At 38.3% G+C, this 23769-nt stretch overlaps 1 protein-coding gene across 1 annotated transcript in view; it reads left to right on the forward strand.

Annotated features, from left to right (window-relative positions):
- The first annotated feature begins 2562 nt into the window (after positions 1-2562).
- TBC1D5 (TBC1 domain family member 5) overlaps positions 2563-23769 on the forward strand; it is a 562848-nt gene continuing 541641 nt past the window's right edge. The window contains exon 1 of the mRNA XM_045791684.2: positions 2563-2763. The gene's annotated coding sequence lies outside the window, so the exon portion shown is untranslated. The remainder of the gene's footprint in view (positions 2764-23769) is intronic.

Genomic DNA, 23769 nt, shown 5'->3' on the forward strand with positions numbered 1-23769 from the left:
AGGTTCAAGCAAAAAGGGAAAGATCTGTGTTTGATCTTGTCACAGGTAAACAGGAGTCATCTGCTAGTCTTTTGAGAAAGAGCAGACAGAGAGTCTCATCTAAGTCATATGGGGAAGAGTGGTTCTTTGTGGTAAGCCATGTCCTAGAACACAAACAGGTGGGGGGATTTCTTAATCACTTCTGTTTTCCATGAGTACAGGTTCCAGTAAATTTCAATGTTGTCACTGCAAAGTCTTCTTAAGGCCTCAGCCTGGAACTGGCATCTTCTTAAGCCCTCAGCCTGGAACTGGCAACTTCTTAAGGCCTCAGCCTGGAACTGGCAGTCATTTTTGCCACATTCTATTGTTTAAAGTAGTGAGAGGTCCAGCGCACATTCAAGGGGAGAGTATCACAAAAGGGCATGGATATTGGGGTTCATCATAGGCCACCAAAATACAGTCTCTCATAGTCTGAACCTTGGACTGGCTATATTTATAATGGGGTGCTACTAGCATATCCTAGGTGGTACCTGCAACTATCAGGTGGGATCACTGTGCATGTGTATATATTGGTAAATGAAAAAAGTCCATCAACATTTCAGACATATCGGATTGGAGGCTTGAGGGTTGTGATTTTCCTAGTTTCTCAGAAGCCCTTGTTAATACTGTTTCTTGATTAACATTTATCCCAACGTTTTCTGGAATTTTGTTGCTAGTTATGTTTCTTGAACATCATCTCGGCATTCACCTTGTTTAATGGTAATGATTGATGAGGTTGTGGAATATAGGTGAGATTCAGTGGGGTGGAATCCAGAGCCAACGACCAGGAAAGAATTCTTGAGGTGTCTTTGATGCAAAATGGTTTAATAAAGCACAGGGACAGGACCCATGGGCAGAAAGAGCTGCTGCCCCGGGGTTGTGAGAGGTGGCTGTTATATACCATGGGGTTGGGGGAGGTAAGGAAAAAGGGAGGTTGAGAAAATACTTCATATGTTAAAGAAGATTCACAGGATACTGGAGGCCTTGCCATTGTCAAGTTAAGGTTGTTTTTCCCTCTAGCAAGGCGTTAACATTAAGATGGTTGGGAACTTCCTGGAGGCTGCAAATTATAAGGACATTTAATCTATCTACATTCCCTTCCAGAAGCTAGGTTATTGATAGAAATGCTTCGTTCTTGTAAACTGATAAGACATTTGTAAACTGAGGGATTGTGGTATCTATAGGTTCACTATTTCTTTGCCCTTTAGGGCAGTCAGGAGTGCCTGAGGAATGTCACGTACATCCCATGGTGGGGGGGGGGGGTTGCGGGGTGTCAGTTTCTGCTTTGCCCTCAGCCAGCCTTCTGTTCCCTCATCAATGATGACATAACTTAGTCACAAATGCCATTTAGTAAGTTTTTACATTTTAATTATTTGCCCTGATTAGACCTGGAGAGAGGCATTAACTTAACCTGTCCAGCTCCTGCAACAAAGAGGGCCAATAGAAAGAGAAGGAATCCCTGTGTGAAGGGGGTGTTTGTGAACAAAGGTCTCCCACACAGGGACCCTCCAAGGAAGCTAGCTAACCTTTGAAAATTTGACCTTTTTCTGCCTTGGTTTCCTTCTTCTGGACTCAACAGTATCAGTTTCTTTTCGAGCTCTTTGGGAAGATAGGCTAATAGAAGACCATAAATCTTTTTTACTAGGTGAAGCATTTACCACTCTAATTAGCATTCCCTTTCAAAGGCTTTCATATTCGAGAAACAAACACCAGCATTCCGTGTGTTGGGGTTAAAGGGAATCTTAAATCATGAGTAAGTAGAAGTGGAGGCTAAAGACATAGATTTTAGGCATTGCCTGTGTTCTGATAGTCAGTCATCAGAATTTTCCTGAGATACCACAATGCTGAAGACACATACCGTCCTGGGTTTTATAAGTAGAGACAAAATTGGAGCCTAGTACTGCGGATTTGTAAAAAAAAAAAAAAAAAAAAAAAAAAAAGACATATTGGTTATAACAAAGTAGATCTGCACAAAACGTTAATGACTTCCCCAAAGCAGAGTACAGTTTGTTTCAGAGTCCGTAACAGGCTGGGTCCTGAAGCATGACTAGGAGTCTACTCAGCTGTAGAAAAATGTCTAATGCAAGGCCATTTACACGCCATTAGTAAGTGTAAATTTTGAGGCAGGAGGACCAGCCTATCAGGAGTTTCTCAGAAGCCGACACCTCCCTTACTCTCAATCCCACCCGGGGAAGGTGGTGGTGGGTGTGAGTGGTTAAGTCCCGGTGGCAGTTTCCTAAGGCTACAGCAGCATGCTGCTGAAGGCAAGAGAGAGAGGAAATGGAGAAAGTTTGGGAGGGGGTTGGAAAAAGCCCTCCCGCGCATGCGCCCTGGTAGCCGGCCGGCTCAGCAGACGGTTTGGCCCGCGGCTCACCCCCCACGTCGCGCCTCGCAGGGCCCCACAGACTGGGCCCCGAGAGCGAGCGCGTTGCGCGCCCGCGCAGCCTCCAGGCCGGGCGGGCGCCTGCGCACCAGCGTCCTGGGCGCTCGAGCCCCGAGGTTATTAGAGGTGGAGCGCGGGGAGGGCGCGCGGCAGGAGGCGGCCGCCGTTACGGCGCGAGCGTGGTCACGTGCTCGCTGGTCACCGCCGCCGCCACCCCCTCCCGCCCTGTTCTCTCTTTGGTCGGGCCGGGCCCGGCCGGTTCCACGAGCGCCCGGCAGAGACTGAGGGAGAGAGAGAGAAAGAGGAGGGGAGGAGGAGGAGGATTCAGGGAATAGGAGCTGGGGAGCCCTTCTGCGCCACAGGTAAAACAAGATGATGATGATGATAATCGTAAAAAAGCCGAGCCCCGTGAGCGCCTCCGCCTCCCTCCAGTACAGCCCCACATGCAGTCGCTCCCGCCCTGGCCTCCCCTCTGCCCCTCAGGACCATGCCCGCTTCCCCCAGCGCCGCTGCTGCAGCTGCCGCCGCCTCACGGGAGGGCTTGAGGGTGCTGCTGCTGCTGCTGTCGCCGCGAATGGGTAGTCGCACCGCCCCCGTTTGTGCGCTTCCCGGATCGGCGTGGGGGCTGGGTGGCGGGAGGGAGGCTCCTGTAGCTCCAGGGCGGGTAGGGCGAGGAGGCTGCTTCCCTCCGTCTACCTGCCTTCCCGGCCTCGGGAGGTTGGGGTCTAGGCTGTAAGGCCAACTGCTGCAGGAGGACAGAGCCTGGTGGTTGGACTGTGGCTCAACTTCCTACTTAGTAAATTTTCCTGTTCATATCAGCCCTGGGCAGCATGTTTCCTTCGCAGCCCGGAAGCAAACGGGCCCGGAATCCCCAAACCTTTTAAAATGCAGCCTTTAGACTAGAGAAGCCTTTCATCTTTGAGGAGAGAAATGTGACCCTGTTTTAGTACGACTTAAGTTTTAAGAACATGAGAGTTGAGGCCTTTAAGGATATGATAAAAACTTTGTGAAAGTTGATCCCCCTTCCCCTACTTTTCCTGGAAAAACGAACACAAACCTCCTAAACAATTTTTGGTTCTACAAACGACCTAGAGTTTGTTCAGTACCAGCCATTAACAAGTTTTAGTTTCAGGAGTATGATTTAAAGTTCACATCCTAAAGGTTTTTTTCTGAATAGTAATTTTCGGTAATGAGTTCTGTTTATCACCTCCGAATTGGACTAAATCCCAAAATTGTAGCGTACAGGTTGACCAGCTTTGGGCCCGATGGCGCGAAGATTTCTAGAACCTGTCGTTATTTGTACTCTTTGTACAACAAAATATAGTACAGGGAAACTATATTATTAGTGTGCTGTTGCACAAAATACTGACTTAAAGCAGGAAGTATTAAATGTAGGTATTGTTGAAAATTAAACTTTGAACACTTAAATTCATTTATATGTTGGTCATTTATCTTAACGAGCTTTTCTGATTCCACATCTTGGAATTTTCATACTATATCTCTAAATTCAAATGTAAACTTAAGCATTTAAAATTTTTACAACTATCTGCAGTAGAGTCAAAGCAGTGCTTCTCAAACTTCAAGGTGCATAGGAATCCCTTGGGGCTCTCGTTTAAAAATGCAAATTTTTATTTAGTAGATCTGTGATGCATCTTGATATTCTGCAGTTCATATAAGCTCCTAGGTGCTGCTGGACGAGGAAGAATCTTGAGTAGCAAGGATGTGGGTATGTGTGTGCTATGAAATAAAATGACATGTCAATGAATAAGTGCCTTAATTCCTCCTGAGTGTAGGTGTGGTTTGAGAGAAGGGGCAAAAGGCTGGATAAACTGAGAAAGTTCGCCTTAGGGCGAGCCTTTATGAAGAGTGAACAGGTTATGTCGGGATACCAGGGGAGGGGATAGTAGTATTGGGGTGAGTTGCCCCCACCTGGAGGAGTGTAGGTATCAGGTGTGCATGCTGTGGTGCATACATCACCTGGCCCGAGAATTTTCCAGGGAAGCTTGGTGTATTTCTAGCTGAAGGACTCAGCTATGGGTAGTTCGGTTTTATCAACTTACAGGCTATGAATCCTGTGTCTCTGAATCCATGGTTGGGATGAGATTCTCTTATTGAAATGAAAGTATTGAGTGTTTGCTTTTGCTCTCAGATGCAGCCTCAGTTGAGCAATGCATTCCTGAGCCTTGAAAGCAAACTTGTAAAGAATTTAGGGTCTCCACCTGTTGAGGTTTTGCTAAATGGATTCAGATTTTTCCTATTCTAACTAAGAAAATTAAATTGAAAAGTTGAAAGGTATCATACTTAACCTCATACTTTATGTCTATAAAAATGGTTGTACCTAACTTTTTAAAAACATTATTGAAGTGCAACATCAATTACTTTTAGCACTGTAATTTTTATAGTTTTCATTCTAGTCCTTACTTACCGTTGTTTCTTCATGTTCTTAAATAATATCTATGACAGTGCTTTAGAAGCACAAAGTGGCAGACACTGTTCTAAGCACTTTATGTATCTTACCTCATGTGATGTTCACAACAATCTTCAAGGAAACTGAAGCAGAGAGGGTAAAAGTCCTATGCTAACAAAGAGCTGGGACTCTGGCTGGCTGACTCTACAGTCCATGCTTTAACAATCTTCTGAATGTAGCTTTTTTGGAAGAAAAGAAATTAATGATACTTTTTAAAAAAAACCCTTTCCCTAGTATTGTTGAAAATTATGAGCTTTGCTTTCATTTTAAAATCCAAACTTATCATCTTTTAAAAAATTTCCCGTTGTATAATGAAAACTTGCATCAATGCTTGTAATCTTTTCTGAATAAGATATTGAAATTTGCAAAGCTTTATTTTGTTTGCACCTGTTTGCCAGACCAATCTCTTTCAAGTCTATAAGTCACCGTTAAATGTGAAAGTAGTGTCTACTTCCTTTTGACCCTGCAAGTTTTCGTTCTTCATTTTTTGCCTATGCCTCTCTTCCACCTTCCACCCTCATTCCCCCTCTACGCGTACGTAGTAGATTTATTCTGTATTTGTTATCCTAACATTTAGGATTTTCTTGGGGCGATTGATGGGTCATGGACTTTTTATTTGGCCAGTAAGGATGATAACAATCTAAGCACGGGTCATTGTTATCGTATTTTAACGCTGGAAAACTAATAAGGACAACTTCAGTATTGTTTTTGTCTCTGCCACTGAAAGCTTTGTCCTACATCAGCACTAGTCTGAGGAGTGGTGCTTATATACACTTGGTCGCAGACATTTCTCTTAATGTGGACAGATGATTAGAATGGTAATAATGTTACAGTGTGTGTACTGGAACTTGAGAAATGAGATTTTGTGGGTGTGGGCAGTTGTGGGAGGGGGAAGTGAGAGGGTTAGGGTTAGGGCCTGTGGGCTTATTCCAGTAGCATCAATTCTTCATTAACTGGGATAATAATTTGGGGGTAAGTCAGTATAACAACAAATCCCCCTTGTAAATGTTTTCTCAAAGTTCATACTCTGTTGTGATGTCTGTTGTAATGTCTGTTGTAATGTTATGCTGGTCAGTTACTTAGCCTCATAGTGCCTGAGTTTTCTCAACTTTAAAATGATAATAATAGTAAGTACCTCAGAAAATTGTTTTGAGGATTAAATGAGTATATATATTTGTGTGTATGTGTATATATGTATACATGTATAAGTATAGTATATATACATATATAATGCTTGGTGTCTGACACATAGTTAATGCTATCATGTGTCAGGTACTGTGTTTTACTATGGGTAATCTACAGTGTGGCTGATAATATCCACATAATCAAGACTGACTGTAATTGAATGAACTTAATGGGAATTGTACATTTGGTATAAAGCTGTATGGGCCAGCAAAACAAAGTTTGTAGTTTTTGGATTAAATACAAAATCAGTATAGTAATGCTCTTATCCCTTTGGGGAATTAAATATGAATAAATATGGGTTGGCTGCTCAGATCTTTCAAAACAAGGATGTAAGGCTGTAGTAATAATAAAAGATGTTTTTGGTGGTGGTATGAAAGGATTGGTTTAAGTTTTTCTAGTGTAGTGTTGTGAAGCCTAGAACAAGGTAACCTTATTTCTGAAGGTTTTTCTGACTATAACTTTTACCTCCCTCAGTGGACTCCTTTGCTCCTTGAAATAATCCATCTGCCCTTGCAGTCTTCAGACCTGATCTACAGCCCCTTATCTAAAATCCATGGTGGCATATGTGTCTCAGAAGTAAAATTTTTGGAATTTAGAAAATTAATATGGTGCATATGCTGTATATCATGAAACCTCCTGTGGATAGGAACAATCACCCCATAGTTGTACACATTAATTTTCCCAGCAAATTTATACATGTTCACACTAAGTAGAATAAAAAAGACCATAAAAAGCCTCATATTAGTTAGGCTGTGTTTTGTTGACAGCTTAGAAAACGATTTTAGTGTTCAGAGTTTTTTGGATTTTTGGAATTGGAGATCAGGGATCAGGATCTCTCTTTTCTCAATATATTTTATGATTTATCATACTACCTGTCTCTTTGGTTAGAAAAAGAACTGGAATATCGGATTTGTGTGTTAACATTTTCTATTTTTAGCACCCGTCATGGGACCTGGCATGCAGTAGGTGCTCATTAAATGTCCACTAGTTTGGATGAAAAACATCTAAAGATAATATAATTCATTCATTGTTCTGTGCTACATGTGGTGTCTCTGACTCCATGAAAATATTTAGTAATTGCAGATTTATTATTTTTCTTAACTCAGCTGCCTAGGGAAGGTGATTATTGGATTACTTTTTTGAGACAAAATAGACTTAAGAGATTTGAAATAGGCATTATAGATGATTGCAAATTTTTATAAATTTGTGTTGACAGGAATGCTTACATTTACCTTTTTATGGGTCATTAAGTCTACATTTAGAAGAATGGTTTACTTTTTGAAAATGACTGGATTTAGTTTTGTATGATAACTTATGACAGACTAGTTGTGGTATATCTAAAGAAAATGTTGCTGTGCGTGAATATCTTAGGTTGAATAATTACAGTATGATAGCTTAGCCTTCCATTAGAAAAGAAAATATTTTCTATTACAAAAGGTAATGCCTATTGTGAAAATGTCATAAAAACAAATGATCAAAAATAATGATCTGCACTATTGGGAATTTCTTCAGTTCTTTTAGGGGGTTATATTGTCTTGAGAGAAGCTGAAAAACAAGTCAGATTTGTACCGCAAGTGCTAGTTTAGAAAACGAGTTGCATATGTTGGTCAGCAACAATGTTTTCTTACTGTTACTAAACATCTAAGTAAGATAAAAAGGTTGAACTAAAAGCAGTTTGGGTCTCTACTTCTAAATAATGGATCTTCAGAATAATTAGATCAGTGAGAAGTAAGCCCCCACTTCTCATGTAACCACCTTGGGGGAGATGAGCTGCACCTGTCTTCTGATGGACTTGGGGTGGTATAGCACTGCAAGAAGACTGAGCCAAAGTTACAGGTCCTGGCTGTAGGTGGATGCGTTCTGTTTGCTGGTAATTAGTGGGGATCAGAATTTACCCCTTTAGGTTTCCCAGAATAGGTACCTTTGGAGGTATTCCAGTAGCTACCTTGTAGGAATCCAAGAGGAATTACTAACATTACATCTCTTGTCATCCTGGGGTGAGATGGTGAATTGATTGCCTTGGATCCTTGGTGGGGGTTGGGAGAGAAGGCAGAGTTGATAGGAGTTGGGTAGATGGTACTACTATTTCTCTGTCTACTGCATTGATTAAACTGGACTTCTTTTTCTTCACGAAGTCCAAGAGTCTTATAGTAAGAATGCTCATTTTGATAAGTAGGTATGTATGGCATAGGGAGGCTTGGGATAAATTGCCTTCCCTTTCCAATCTTCATTACTCTTAATAGTTTAGGGGTTAATTTTAACCTTTTTACCTGTGCTGTATATGTGTATTGTAGATACATATGGGTAAATATGTATGTGCAGATATTTTTAAACTCAAAGTGGATCTCTGCTATTCTGTTACTTGTGTTTGTTTTTCATTTAATATTTTATCTTATTAATGATGTTACTCTCCCACATACTTTTTAGTGGCTCTATGACTGTTTCATTGTATGAAGGTACTATTAGTAATCCTCCACTCTTGGACACCTAGATTCCTTTCAATCCTTATATGACAAGCAGTGCTACACTGAACATTATTGTAATATAATATTCCTTTGTGCCTATGCATTATGAATTACTTAGGAAAAATTGTGAGTGGAATTATTATTATTATTATTATTTTTAAAGATTTTATTTATTTATGTGACAGAGAGACAGCCAGCGAGAGAGGGAACACAGCAGGGGGAGTGGGAGAGGAAGAAGCAGGCTCCCAGCAGAGGAGCCCGATGTGGGGCTTGATCCTGGAACGCCGGGATCACGCCCTGAGCCGAAGGCAGACGCTTAACGACTGCGCTACCCAGGCGCCCCAGTGAGTGGAATTATTAGTAGGTCAAAAGATATACTCATGTTTAAAAGTTTTGAAACACATGACCAAATTGTACCACTTTACCCTTAACTGCAAAGCTGAGAGGCCCCGTACTTGCCTGTATTGGGTATTACCCAATGGCTATTACCACCTTTTCTTTATTTTATTTGGGCTTTATTTGGGCATACTTGACTTTATACCTCCTCTTCTGCCTACCTTTTGTTTATATAGCTATTAATTTATATTTTAAACTGTTTTTATAGTTTCAATTTAAGTTTTTGAGTTTATAGTTTTCTAGAACATGTTTAGTTGTGTGAAGTAGAGGGTACTAAATTTTTAAGTGTTTGATTAGTTTTCTCAGTACTACTGAATGAATGATTTATTCTTTCTCTGGATATCGGAAGCCTTATCATTTTGTCTTCTATTCAGTCCCACTGTGTTTTATTTTTAATCGGCGGGAATGAGATTTTTCTCCGTGTGTGTGTGTGTGTGTGTGTGTGTGTGTATTTTTTTTCTCCCTGACTATTGCTGTTCAATGGAAGAGCCACTGATTTGTGTGTGTGTGTGTGTGTGTATTTTGTAATCAGTCACTTTCTGAATCTATTATAACTGGTTTTCAGTTGATTCTCTTACATTTTCCAAGTAGATAAGCATACCATCTGAAACCAGCCATTTTTGTAGAATTTTTTTTCATGATTAATTTTCATTTATGGAAGCTGTGTTGGAATGGTTTTATTAATTTCATTGACTTGAAATATGATGCTTTGATATAGTGTCATGTGAGTTGATCTATCCAGTTCTCAGAAGGATTTTAAAATATTTGGAAAATTACTTCACCAAGTGATCTCTCTTATGGACTGAATGTGTCCCCCCCCCCCCCCATTTGTATGTTGAAACCCTGCTCCCTCACTCTACCATGTGATGATATTAGGTGGTGAGACTTTTGGGAGGTAATTACGATTAGATGAGGTGATTAGGGTAGAGCCCTCTTGAGTAGGATTAGTGCCATTGTAAGAGTCAAGAGAGAGTTTGCTTCCTCTCTCTGGCATGTGAAGATACAATGAGAAGTCAGCAGTCTGCAACCTGGACAACGGCCTTCAACCAGAACCTGGCCTTACAGGGTGGAGTTTAGCCCTCAGAACTGTGAGAAATCAATTCCTGTTGTTTATAAGCCTTCTAGTCTATGGTACTTTGTTATAGCAATCGGAACTGATAATCTGTAAGGACCCTTCTGGGTCAGAAGTTTTGTGATTCTCTTTTTATGTCAAAATACTCATGGTAATACACAACGCTCTGGTACTTTTAAGTTAAAGTGCCTGCAGCTTCCTTTATAATTGTGGCTGTCTAGCTTCACTGCCCAAGCAATTATTCTGAGGTTTTACATTTTCATCTCCTTAGAGCTTGAAGATTTCTTTCTATGTGATTTGGCAGAAATTAAAAGGGAATACTGATAGACTACAGAGACCAAACTGTGCAACATTGGGTTTGCTTATTTGCAGTATCAGGTATCGTGATTTTCTTTCTCTGGTCAGGTAGTATAATTTTCTACTTTTTATGGTGAGTTTTCTTTTCAAGCTGTGGTCTTGCTATGGTCTACTTAAAGTTCTCTAAGCCAAATTATGTAATTGTCAGAACTGAGTGTAATGAAAGCCATTGGGAATTGATAGACCAGGAAGCAGTGATGTTAGGACAAAATTGGAAAGGTAGGGATGGGGAAGTGCCTGGATGTATCTCTTTTTTCTCTGCTCCCCTTTCTACTCCCTGGTTATCCTTTTGTACTTCTTTGCCCTTTTAATGATTTTCTGGCTTCCTATTTATTCTCCAGATACACTTCATTTTCTGTTTCAGAGAATAGCTCCATTACCTCCTTTCTACTTTGATCAGGAGTACAGATGCTTTCCCCCAGTCTGCGAAGTAGTCCTGATCAGTACCCCTAATTCCTTCCTTTTTGTCACTAAAACTACCTGCATAATGCCCTCACCAGTGGCCATCACGCATCCTGCCTTGCAAAGGGTGTGGCAAAACATTGATTAAACTTGGGTTTCCTCATAATGTAAAACCACTATTTTGGAAGCATTAACAAAATGAGAGAGAGATACTTTATAAAGACAAATTGTGAGAGAATTATAGAGTAATATCTGAGTGGCTGAGGAGATAGTGAGAGATTAATGTTATAAAGAGACAAAAAGCTTCCGGAGGGGCCTGTAATCTTAGATCTCCAATCCTGATTTCTTCTGTGAGCTTTAGACCTGTGTTTCGGATTGCCTGTTGGATAACTCCACTTTTGATGGCCCATAGGCAGCTCATGTTCATAACGTCTGCAGCTGAATTTACCATCTTCTCTTACAAAAAACCTATCCCCCCTCCCAAGTGAATTCTCTCAGTGGATGACTCCACCATCTTTCTGGTTGTTGAAGCCAGAACCCTGATAGACACCTTTTATTCCCCAAATCCTCATGTAACGGTATCAGGCTCAGTAGATTGTAAGTCTTGAATCCATTGTTTCTTTATGCCCACTACTCCTGCTCTGGTATATCATCTCTAGATCATTATCTCTTGCCTTTGTTTCTGTGGGGTTGTCTGACTGGTGTCCCTGGAGCCACGTGATCTTAAAAGCTCTCAGCTGATTCTCTTACTCTATAGCTTAAAACCTTTCAGGGACACCTGGGTGGCTTAGTCTGTTAAGCGTCTGCCTTCGGCTCAGGTCATGATCCTGGGGTCCTGGGATCAAGTCCCGCGTCAGGCTCCCTGCTCAGTGGGAAGCCTGCTTCTCCTGTCCCTCTGCCTGCCTGTCCCCCTGCTTGTGCTCTCTGTCTCTCTCTCTCTCTGACAAATAAATAAAATCTAAAAAAAAACCTTTCAGTATTCTTCCATCACTTATTGCTCAGTCTTGTGTCTCCTTCTGCCTCCCCTATGATTTCATTATAAAGTATTGAAATCTTTGAGATTTGGAACTATTTAGGATTTTTTTTTTAAAGATTTTATTTATTTAACAGAGACAGCCAGCGAGAGAGGGAACACAAGCAGGGGGAGTGGGAGAGGAAGAAGCAGGCTCCTAGCAGAGAAGCCTGATGTGGGGTTCGATCCCAGAATGCGGGGATCACGCCCTGAGCCGAAGGCAGACGCTTAACAACTGCACCACCCAGGCGCCCCTATTTAGGATTTTGCTTACCTCAAGCCTGGAATAGTCTTCTGATCTCTTGATTTTACTAACTTGTGAAGTCTTAGCTGAAATGTCACCACTCTAGGGAGCTTCTTACACCACTAAGTCTGTGTTGTGCCCTTCCTGTTTGGCCAGATACCCTGTACTACAATATAACACTTATTATGTATTATAACTGTCTTTTTACCTAACAGTCTCTGTTCCACTTTTGACTGCTTTGTGAATGCCAAAACCATGTATGCCATCTTTACTATATACTCCTGAAGCTGTGACTATTAAAAGTAGGTGTCCCATACCATGTACTGTTTTAAGTGCTGAATATATAGCAGTAAATAAGAGACTGTTCCAGTTATTAACTACTGTGTAATAAACCACTCCAAAACTTAGTACCTTAAGACAACAGTAGTATTTATTTACTCATGATGTTGTAATTTGTATAGGATTTGGTAGGGTTAGTTTATCTCTGTTTCACTTGATGTAGGCTCACTGGAGGTTAGAGTTTCCACTTCCAACATGGCTTACTCACATGGCTGGCAGTTGATGCTGGCTGCTGTCTGGGAGATAACTAGATTCTGTTGATCAGAGCACTTGTGTGAGGCTTCTCCACATGGCCTGGGTATGAGTAGTGGGTTCTGAGTGTGAATGTCTTAAAAACAAACTTTTTTTTTTTTTTAAGATTTTATTTATTTTTGCAAGAAAGAAAGAGAGCGCATGAGAACAAGTAGGGGAGTGAGGGGCGGAGGGAGAAGCAGACTTGCCACTGAGCAGGGAGCCTGACATGGGACTCGATCCCGGGATCCCAGGATCATGACCTGAGCCAAAGGCAGACGTTTAACTGACTGAGCCACTCAGGCGCCCAAGAATGAGCATTCTAAGAGGTAGGCAGTAGAAGCAGACAATCTGATGAACATTACTTCTATATGTTATTGGTAAAACGGCTGTATGTTATTGGTTATTGATTGAATCGGAGGAGAATTAAACTCCATCTCCTGATGAAGAAAGTAACAAAGAATTTGTGACTGTGTTTCATCTACTATACAGACCTAAAAAACAGAAAATCAAACTACAAAAATTGTTGGATGAGTTAAATCCTATCTATACTTTTAACCTCTCAAGAATCATGATAGTATATCACTAATTAAAAAGTAACTTCTATTCCTACCCTTTTTAATAACTATATATTTTTCTGTTGTTATTCATGTAGTTTCAGAATTTTTAACTTTTAATTGTACATGTAACTCCTAATTTTAATCAGTTTTGTGTTCTGTTCTTTTATTTTTGTTTTTCATAAGTCTTCATGCAGGGATGTTATTACTCAAGTATATTACTAGAAATGGGGTTAGCGTGTGTGTTTGTGTGTGTGTGTGTGTGTGTGTGTGTGTGTGTTTAAGAAATGGGGTTATTTTATAAAGGGAATGCATAATTTAGATTTTGATTCTTATTGCCAAATGGCCTAATAGAAAGATAATATTAATTTATACCCTAACTTTAGTGCAGGGTATAAATTATATTTGCCCATAACTTGCTACCAGAAGGTATTATAAATCATTGCTTTTGGTTAACCTATTGGCACAGATTGATAGATTGCTTTTATTCTTATTTTTTAATGCCTTTTTGGGTTTTTGTTGTTGATTTTCAAGAGCTCTTAGCATATTATAGATTTTAACTCTGTCTATTATATATATTACAAATATTTTCAATTTTGTCTTTTAATTTTGCTTATACATTTTTAAAATTCTTAGGAAGAATTATTAAATTTTTATGTAGTTCCATATATTAGTCTTTCTGTTTACTATTCTATTTCTTGGCAGAAACAAGATTAAACTCAGTTCCTTATTTGTCATCTTTTTACCACTTTGGCTAATCTTCCAGTAGCTTCAAATACAGAATTTTTTTTTTTTTAAAGATTTTATTTATTTGACACAGAGAGAGAGAGACAGCCAGCGAGAGAGGGAACACAAGCAGGGGGAGTGGGAGAGGAAGAAGCAGGCTCCTAGCAGAGGAGCCTGATGTGGGGCTCGATCCCAGGACTCCGGGATCATGCCCTGAACCGAAGGCAGACGCTTAACGACTAAGCCACCCAGGCGCCCCTCAAATACAGAATTTTTGTACCTCACACATGTTAGTGGTGGAGAAAAAAAAAATCAATAGACTAATAAATTCCATAGCAGTTATACAGATGTCTGTTTAGGGGATGAATTTCAGATTTTTATCCTCTTAACGAAGACTATTAATGTAATGGAATTGATCTGTTTTGGGATTTGGCAAAATTCTATCCCATATCATACCAGTGAATCAAGCCAAGTAAAGAGTAATCATTACATCAGTGTTACACTTACCCACAAAATAAAACTTTTAGTGATTGAAATATAAAAATATGAAACCTATTAAAATTGAAAATGGTAATATGGTCAGCTATATTATATTTATAAAGTAATTCCCTAAAAAGATTTAGAAATGCTAGAAATTTTTTTCCTTAGTAGCAAACATGATAGTGAGAAATTACCAGGTCAAAGTCTACATGAAAGCTGGAATTTAGAGAAGTAAGCAAAATATTAAAACTGCTTTTTCTCTGAGGATATTTGCCACATTCTAGGGAACATTTACTTTAGTTTTGAGGGCCTCACAAAGCACAGGGTGTAGAAATTAAAGCCCATATATGCCCAGGGAGAGGAGTCTAATAGGATATTCCTTCCATATAAAACTGGACTCCAAAAGAGCTATGGTCATAGAGTATGGCTAAATCCAGATTAAAACCCTTCTCATGTTCTTGCTCTTAGGAGGCTGTGAGAATACTTGCTTTGGACTTGAAAAAATACCTGTTCCTAAGAGGTTATAACCATAAGCCTGCCTTCTTGATTTGCAGCTCAAATTCAGTATCACCTGGTCCAAAAGAACCTCAAATTGTGAATTTGAGGTGCCGGGCAGAAGCAAATGAAAGTCCTCTCAGGTTGAGTACATTTTTATCTTCGGTCTTAGGAAATTTCCATAAACAATTTTCCAAAGAATTATCTCACAATAAAATATAGCTAAGGAAACAAGGTACCATGAGTAAGAAGCAGCAGAAACAATTGACAGAAATGAACCCACAAAAACTTCAGATTTTGGAATTATCAGACAGAGATGGTAAATCAACTGTTTATTATGTTTACAAAAAGCTGGAAAATATCTGCAGGCAACAGGAAACTTGGGAGATTTGAAAAAGACCTGAACAAAACTTATAGAAATAAAAACAGTAATTACAATGAAAAACTCAGTAGAGGGGTGTCTGGATGGCTGAGTCAGTTGAGTATCCGACTCTTGATTTCTGGCTCAGGTCATGATCAGGGTTGTTGAGATTGAGCCCACGTCGGGCTCTGTGCTCAGTGTGGAGTTTGCTTGTCCCTCTCCCTCTGCTCCCCCCCCCCCCCCCCGCTTGTGTGCATGCTCTCTTTATCTCAAGTAGGTAAATAAAATTTTAAAAAAAGAAAAAAGAAAAACTCAGTGGTTATCAGTAGATTAAATACAACTAAAGAGAACCAATGAACTGGACATAAATTGTTCAGAATGTAGAACAGAAAGATAAGGAAAATGGGTATAAGGAGATTACAATATACAGGACATAGAATGAGAAGGTATAACAATATTTCATCAGTTTTTTAATTGTAGAAGGGAGAAATAATAGGAAAGGAAGCAGTGTTTGAAGAGAGAATGGCTGAGCATTTTTCAGAGCTGAGAAAAACACCAGTCCATGAATTTAAGAAGTTCTGAGAATTTTAAATACAGATCTAGACATATCATAGTAACATGGAGAACACCAGGAACAGAGAATATCTTAACAGTTGGCAGAGAACAAAAGATGAATTACCTTTAAAGTAGCTGTAGCCGTTACACTGACAGCTGACTGCTCAGGAGCAGAAATGACAGCCAGAAAACAATGGGATAATATCTCAGTGTGCTGGGAAAAAGTTGCCAACATAGTATTCTATAACTAATGAAAATAACTTTCAAAAAGAAAGGTAGAATAATAACATTTTCAGATGGATTTGTAAAATATTCTCTGTGAAGAAAATGTATAGATCTATTTTTCTGGTTGATCCTAGTATTTAGAATGAAGACTTTTAACATAACTAAGCAATTTAGAGCTTCACATAGTTGTTTTATTCTTAGGAAGTTGTTATGTTTACACTTGGTAAACAGAGCTACTGTTTGGCAATACTTTTACCAATATAGTCCAACTTTTGGATCTTTGATCTATTTAGAATCCAGTATTGTTGTAAGAAGTCTTTTGTGGTAATTAATGTATGCCTTTCAGTCTTGCTCAATGGTGATGCAATTTTTAATATTCATATTTGGAATATCATAAGTCAAACCAAGAATTTGGAGAAAATTGTGTCTTGGTATTCGCAAAAATAATTTGTGTAAATTACTTTATTCTCCTTTACCAGTTCTAAATACAAATTTCTGGAGGAGAAAAAAGAGTGGGAGATTTTTTTTTTTAAACCCATGAACAAGGTTGACATAATTGTGAGTCTACAGTAGTGGGAAGAGCAGACAGATCTTAAAGTTAGTTAGATTGACTTGGGTTAGAATCTGGTTCTACCACTTAGTAATTCAGTCTTGATGATGTGATTTAGACCTTCTGGTACTTCTTTTTCTCATTTGTGAAATAGGGATACTTTGCAACTGTATAGTGAGGACTAGAGTAATGTTTGTAAAAAGAGTGCACTGAGTACAGTTCTGTGACTCTTACTGAGTTCTCAGCTAATTGTTACTAATGAGTAACACAGATGAGTGAATTGAATTTGGCAAGGATTTTGAAATTGTTTACTGTACAAGTGATATAAAAGAGTTAATCATACGTTTAGTGTTGAAGAGTCATGGACACTGATGATAAATAGTAAATATTTTTTGAAGTTCAGAAGTCAGAATGTGGCTTCACTTACTGATTTGGTGATTAATTTTGCACCAGATCAGCTGTGTATGCTGCCTACAAATTAAGCAGCTTCACATTCTTCATGGCAGGTAACAGGGCAAGATGAAATCAGTGACTTTCTTTAGAAAGTTAAAAAGATTTCCACACACACACAATATATATATTTATATCTCTGTGTTTACACACACACACACACACACACACACCTGTATTTCTGTATCCTGAGGTTGAAGTTCATGATGACAGTTAATTTATGATAAATGTGAATATTTTAGTAATTCAGTCCATAAAATGTTTAAAGAATGTGCTTAAAACTTTGTACTTTTCAGAAATTAAATAAATTTGTTGGCCTCCAATAATGTAGAGTAAGAGCCATCAGAGCACTCTAATTATTGCTATTTGAATTGAGACTCTGACTTCTATAAAATATTTAGACCTAGATTTTCCTCTTTTTTTTTCCTCTCTCTGTTGTTTGTCGTCAAGATGTGATACAGCATCTTTTATGATGTGGGATTACTTATACACCTTGAAAATTATTTTATTTTTTATTCTTTATTCAACATTTAGACATTTTCCCTCATTGAGTAGTGATAATTATACAGAGCATATTAGCTGATTGCATTTTTAAACCATCCTTCTTATAGCAAACTTTAAAAATTACATAATGAAGACCATTCAGGAATTTTTATTTTTGGACCTCGACATTTTTAGAATGTTGGTTATAGTAATATGTTATATTTGTAGCTTTTGAGTTTATTCACATTATAAAAACAATGACTAAAAACAAATTAGGCATTTCTTGCCTTTCAAGAAGTTCTAGGATCGCCAGTCAAATACTTTGAAAATGATTTGGGGGAAGATACTGACACAACTTTAAATGGAAGTACAAATGCTTCCTATTAAACATGTAAGTGTTTTAATTTTCTTGATTTATGTTAGGCACTCATGTGATGAAGAAATTGGGCAGCAGCAAATTTTTGTGCAGTTAGATCATGTGATATTGGTATTCCTCCAGTGCTGCTTTTGATCTTGGAGGTAATCCCTTGTAATCACAAACTTTAAAGAACTTTAAGATTATACTTTCTAAGCTGATATATCTTGCATTAGTAAAAATACATAGGATTAGAGAAGACACTGTATGAAACTCATGTAGACATTTTCTTTCTTGTTTACATTTTACTTTGTATTTCATATTTTGAGCTTTGGTTGTTTATATTCTACAGGCTGATAATTTCTTTTTAACTAGTGGTTGTACTATGTGGAAAATTACAGGTTAAATTTGAATGAGCCCCTGTTTTGTCTTTCATCTCTTCCAGTCTTTTATATTTTGAAAATGAGTGTTATTTCATGATATCAAACTTTCTGTGAATCAAAGTCATTCCTCATAGGAATAGAAATTGTTACTATAGGGGCGCCTGGGTGGCACAGCGGTTAGAGCGTCTGCCTTCGGCTCAGGGCGTGATCCCGGCGTTATAGGATCGAGCCCCACATCAGGCCCCTCTGCTGGGAGCCTGCTTCTTCCTCTCCCACTCCCCCTGCCTGTGTTCCCTCTCTGGCTGGCTGTCTCTATCTCTGTCAAATAAATAAATAAAATCTTTAAAAAAAAAAAAAAAAAAAGAAATTGTTACTATAGTTTTTAAGCCAGGATTTATTCATATATGTTTTCAGTGCTCTAGTTTGACTTTTTTGCAGAACTGAAGAGGTTTGTAGGTACAATCATATCTTCACATTTTACAGCACTATTAAGAACACTGATAGGTTAAAGAAAAGTAATCTAGGTTTTTTTTTTTTTTAAGTTCATCTAGTAGTCCATTGAAGAATAACACTAGACAAATATAGGCTTTTCTAGTTAGTAATGATTGCTTATGTAAAATAAAATAATGATGCTATCAGATTTCACTAGGTTGCTTTTGTGATTTGCTGAGAAAACATTCCATTTATGAGATACTAAATAATATTCGGTGTTTTTAGTGGAAAACCATAGTCTCTCTGTAGAATTGTTCAGAAAGCTTTCATTTGAAACATTGTGGTATTTTTGGTCTTGATTCATAATTATCTTTTATTAAACAGTTACACATGAAATTATTCAGAAATCATTGCAGTATTGAGAGGATCAATGAAAAGTTTGGTGAAAACAAGTAATTTTATAATTAGGTTGATTATATTAATAAAATCTCAAGGTTTGATGATAGCAAGGAGTTCTTTTTAATATTGTTAGCTGTGATGATGACATTATGGTTATGTGAGAAAGAATCTGTATTTATATTTTCTAAGTAAGTAGGGGTAAAATGACAGGAGGTTTGGGACAGGTAAATAATTATAGTAAAATTTGATAATTTTGAGTCTGGGTCATGTGTCTGTAGGGGTTCATGATTTTATTTTTAATTCTTTTATATATGTTTATAAAATCTTATTATAAAATTAGAGTTTACTGGGGGCTGGGGGGCAGGGCAGGGAGTTACTGTTTAATTGGTATAGAGCTTCTATTTGGGATGATGCAGAAGTTCTGAAAGGGGATAATGGTGGTGGTGGTACTGTTGTGAATGTATTTAATGCCACCGGATTATACAATTAAAAATGGCTAAAATGGTAAAATTTATGTTATGTATATTTTATCATCATGATTAAATAGAAGTATGTTGTAAAAATAATTCCCAATGATCATACTTCAGGGAAAACTTTTGGAGGCATGTAGTACCTTTTATCTTTATTTTTCTTTTCTCACTGACTTTTTTCTCCTTCAGTTTGGAAAGAAACAGGAAGGAAAGATACTCAATGTCAGCACTTTCTTAATGGGATTGGGTTCTAGAGTGGCGTTCTAATAGCATGTTAGTGATTTGTAAGATCAGTTTAGTGGGTTGCTTCCAGCATTAAAACAAATCAGAAAATATCAGGTGCATTGTGTACAGTGAGTGTAAATGTGGTTATTAAATTTTTCTTTCAGTTGTATAACGTGTATATGTGTACTGAGTTGTGATGTAAACTGTATTCTCTCAGTGGAGTAGGTATTTTTTAGAAAGGAATAATATCAACATAGAGGATATTGGTGACTGCATAGTAACTAGAAAGCAAATACCAAAGTTTGCACAAAGAGGATAGGATAATAACTCAAATTTCACCAAATTTTCAGACATTAATCAGACAACTGGGAGGAATAATTAACCAAGACGATCTGACAAGGCTATTCTGTCGGCATATGATGATAAGTAATGTACAGCATGAGGGAAGTAGGTTGGCTGGTAGCTTGGGGAGGCTGATCTCATTTTTGAGCTTTTATATCAGTGAGAAAATTGGTAATTATGAACTTTTCTAGGTAGGCTTTTATCTGTTATTTGCAGCTCTTGACACATAGTTGATGCTTTTATACAAGTATTATGCTAAAAGCGTGTGAGAGTTTGATAATATTAAATATGATATACTGGCTAGCAATTGTCATGTCATTTTAGCCACTTTGTGTGTGTGTGTGTGTAATTCTTTCGTTCATTTTTAGTTTGAAATCACCCACAGGGAATATTGTTCTAGAGAAAGCAAGGGAAAACCAGACTCCAGAGCCAGATAAGACACTGAACTCAAATTTTACTTCTACTAGTTGCTGGTTAAGTTGCTTGGAAAAATTATGTAGCCTTTTTGGGTTTCCATTTCCTCACTGTGATGTTGCCTTGTACGGTTTTAAGTAAAATGAGGTGATTTATGTAAAATGACTGGTAGTGTGTAGTTGCTCAGGAAATGCTTGTTGTAATGTCAGGTCCCTTTTCCTTCACATATCTCATTCTTCCAAAGTCTGTAATCTTAAATTGATTTTTTTACTTTAGTTTGGGGATGACCGTCTAATATTTTTTTTTCCTATGGCGATCTAGAACAAACAATTTCAATGATTAATGTTCTTATTCACAAAATAGAACTAAATAATAGATGTTTTCTGTGCTTTAGAAGTGTTTCATTTCCTGAAATGTTTTATAGATGGTGAATGGTTACTGAATTATTTTATTAGACTAGTTCTATTTAGGGAATTTGATGTAGTAATTATATGAAAGGGGAGTTGAAAAGACCTGTAAAAATCAGTTGTTAACATTGAACCCTTTACAACTTGTGCTCTTACTGTTTAAAGCAATTCTTTTCACTTTAACATTTTATGATCTTTTAAACAATTTATGAGATAAGATTAATGGTTAAAGGTATGTCTTTTAATTGATTAGTCTAGTTGGATTTGTCTTGAAAAAGGACTGAATTTTGTGGATTTGAATAAGTCACTGACAGGAGGTCTTTAACATTTTTTTCTCTCCTAACAGATGTCTTGGCCTGCAGTGACTCCAACTCCCATAATCCTTCCAATTTTCTCCTCTACCAAATAAGTTTTTAAAAAGTGACATTTTTATTATAAGTGATTGACTTAATTCAGGCAAACATTGCAGCTGAGGGAAGACTTCATTCCAGTGAGGAACACTTTGGTATGAATAAAATGTTAGATTCTTTATTTTTACTTTACAAATTTAATGCATGGTTCCCTTTTGCCCCACCCCCCACCCTATATTCAAAATAATTTTGTATAATAAGCTTTCTTCAAGTTTAAAAGTTTTTATGCTCTAGTATGCTGAGGTATTGCACTGTTTGATACATTTTATTTTAAATGACATTTAAAAACAAGAATCAGTCAGGATTTATCCAGAAAATAGTAACCACTGTGTGTCTTTCAACAGAGGGAAATTAATTCAGGAACTGGTTATACAGGTAATTGCTGAGAAGCCTATTGGGACTGTGAGACAAACTGGATACTAATAATACCCAGAGCCTCTCGGATACCAGTAGGGCTCAGGGGAAGATGAGAAAAGCTGGTGTTGTCAGAGTTCGAAAGCAAGAACTGGGAGCTAGAGCCATAACTGGGGCTTCATGATAGGAGCTGGTACGTCAGAGGGCGGGACTGTCTGGAGGGAATTGGAGTTACAGAAGAGACAAAACTTCTGCCAAGGATGTGTCAGGGAGTGGGGAGAATGGAGGAGAAATACTCTGGCTTCTTCCTCTTTTGTCGTCTATCACTCGTCACTTCGCACTGGCCAAATCTCTCTGGAAACCAGAGGGAAACCAGAGTGCCTGTGAGACAGAGCAGTACAGCCTTACCCGGGGAATGGATCATACCCCTGTGCTCCCATGTAGTATTAGCTATTAAGAACACCTAGCTAAACAACAGCAAAAACCAGCCAACAAACAAACAAAAAAAACCTAACCAAAAAGTCCTTTCAGTGTTTTTTTTTTTTTCTTTTCTTTACTCCCCCCTCCCCCCACAATGGAAAGAAAGAATTCCTTGAAAACCAGTATTATGGTTAGTATTTTGGTTCAGTAAAAACATCTACTGAGTGGCACTATTTAGGTAAATATGCTATAAAGTGGAAAACACTTGGTTCTTGGTGTTGTGGTTCTCATAGTTTGCTGGAAGAAATGTCTTGAAATTTATTTTTAGAAGATTTTATTTTAGCATGCATGCGTGCAAGTGGGGGGGAGGGGTGGATGGAGAGGGAGAGAGGGAGGGAGAGAGAGAGACTCTCAAGCAGATTCCATGCTGAGCACAGAGCCTGAGGTGGGACTCAGTCCCACAACGCCAAGATCATGACCTGAGCTGAAATCAAGAATCAGTTGCCCAACTATCTGAGCCACTCAGGTGCCCCTGGAAGAAACTTTTTTTAAAAAAGGATAATTTTTAAATTTCAGTAGAATGTGTGATAAGTTAGAGATAGGGAACATGTTTTTTGTAGGAACTCAAGGGAGGAGTTGTTAACCTAATCTTGTAATTCTGTAATGTTCTTAGGAGTTGGGAAACTTGAGTTGAGGCTTTAAAGGACTGGTCAGAACTGGTAAAGGGAGGTGGAAGGGAAACTGCTGGCAGGAGAAGCTTGAGCAAAGGCTCAAAAGCTTGAAAGAGCTTAAGGCACATGCAAGAAATTACTGTTGCTAGAGCTTTAAGATTGGCTCATAAAATGGGCCTGGGGAACCAGGGAGAGGCCACGTTATATTTATTCTCAAGCTAATAGGGAGCCGTTGGAGGGATAGTGAAGTGACCTGAGCAACTTTGTTGTAGCTGTACTTTTCCCGTAAGTGTGAAAGATGGGTCAGGAGGGTGTCATCTAGAGGTGGGAGACCTTTTAAGGGAATATTACACTGGTCCAGGCAGTTGAGGAGTAATGGACATATACTCTTCAAAGGTGGCCTCATGTCTTAGTCAGTCACTTCATCCAAGTGCCTCTTGGTACCAAGCTTCTCAATCCATGCTCCACTTTGATATACCCTTCTTTTATGTTATTTGAAAATTCAAAGTAAATCATATAACTTTTAAAATAAAGAAATGGACGAAGTGTTGTTTTGTTTTCAAATTACATATGCCTCTTTGGATACTCTGTTATTTGTTCTTTTTGAGAATCCTAGAGTCAGAAACAGGAATAAATCACAGACTCTGCTCTCTAGAAGCAGTCACAGAATATGCTCACTAATCATGCTCTAGTATGGCTTGGAGTGCTGGAAGGGTGCTTGTTCTCCTAGAGCCAGGTTATTGTTGTTACCGAAGTGTTATGGGATGCTGCAATTTCCTGTAGAAATTTACTTGGAAAAAATTTCCTGTATTCCCTAATGTAATTTCTGATATTGAAGAGTGACAGATTTGCAGTGTGACATTTAATTTTAGTAAATATATCTTTTAAAATACCAAAATCCTGCATTTGAATATGATCCACTTTACACATTGATTTTAATGTATATTCTGTAATTCTGATAATGAGTGTGAGATAGATGTTATTAGTGCTATTTTCTTTTTCTTTCCCTCCCTCCCTCCCTCCCTCCCTCCCTC

The sequence above is a fragment of the Ursus americanus genome, chromosome 20 (assembly GCF_024610735.1).
Source record: "Ursus americanus isolate L20-20 chromosome 20, mUrsAme1.1.p, whole genome shotgun sequence".
In the NCBI taxonomy this organism is placed as follows: Eukaryota; Metazoa; Chordata; class Mammalia; order Carnivora; family Ursidae; genus Ursus; species Ursus americanus.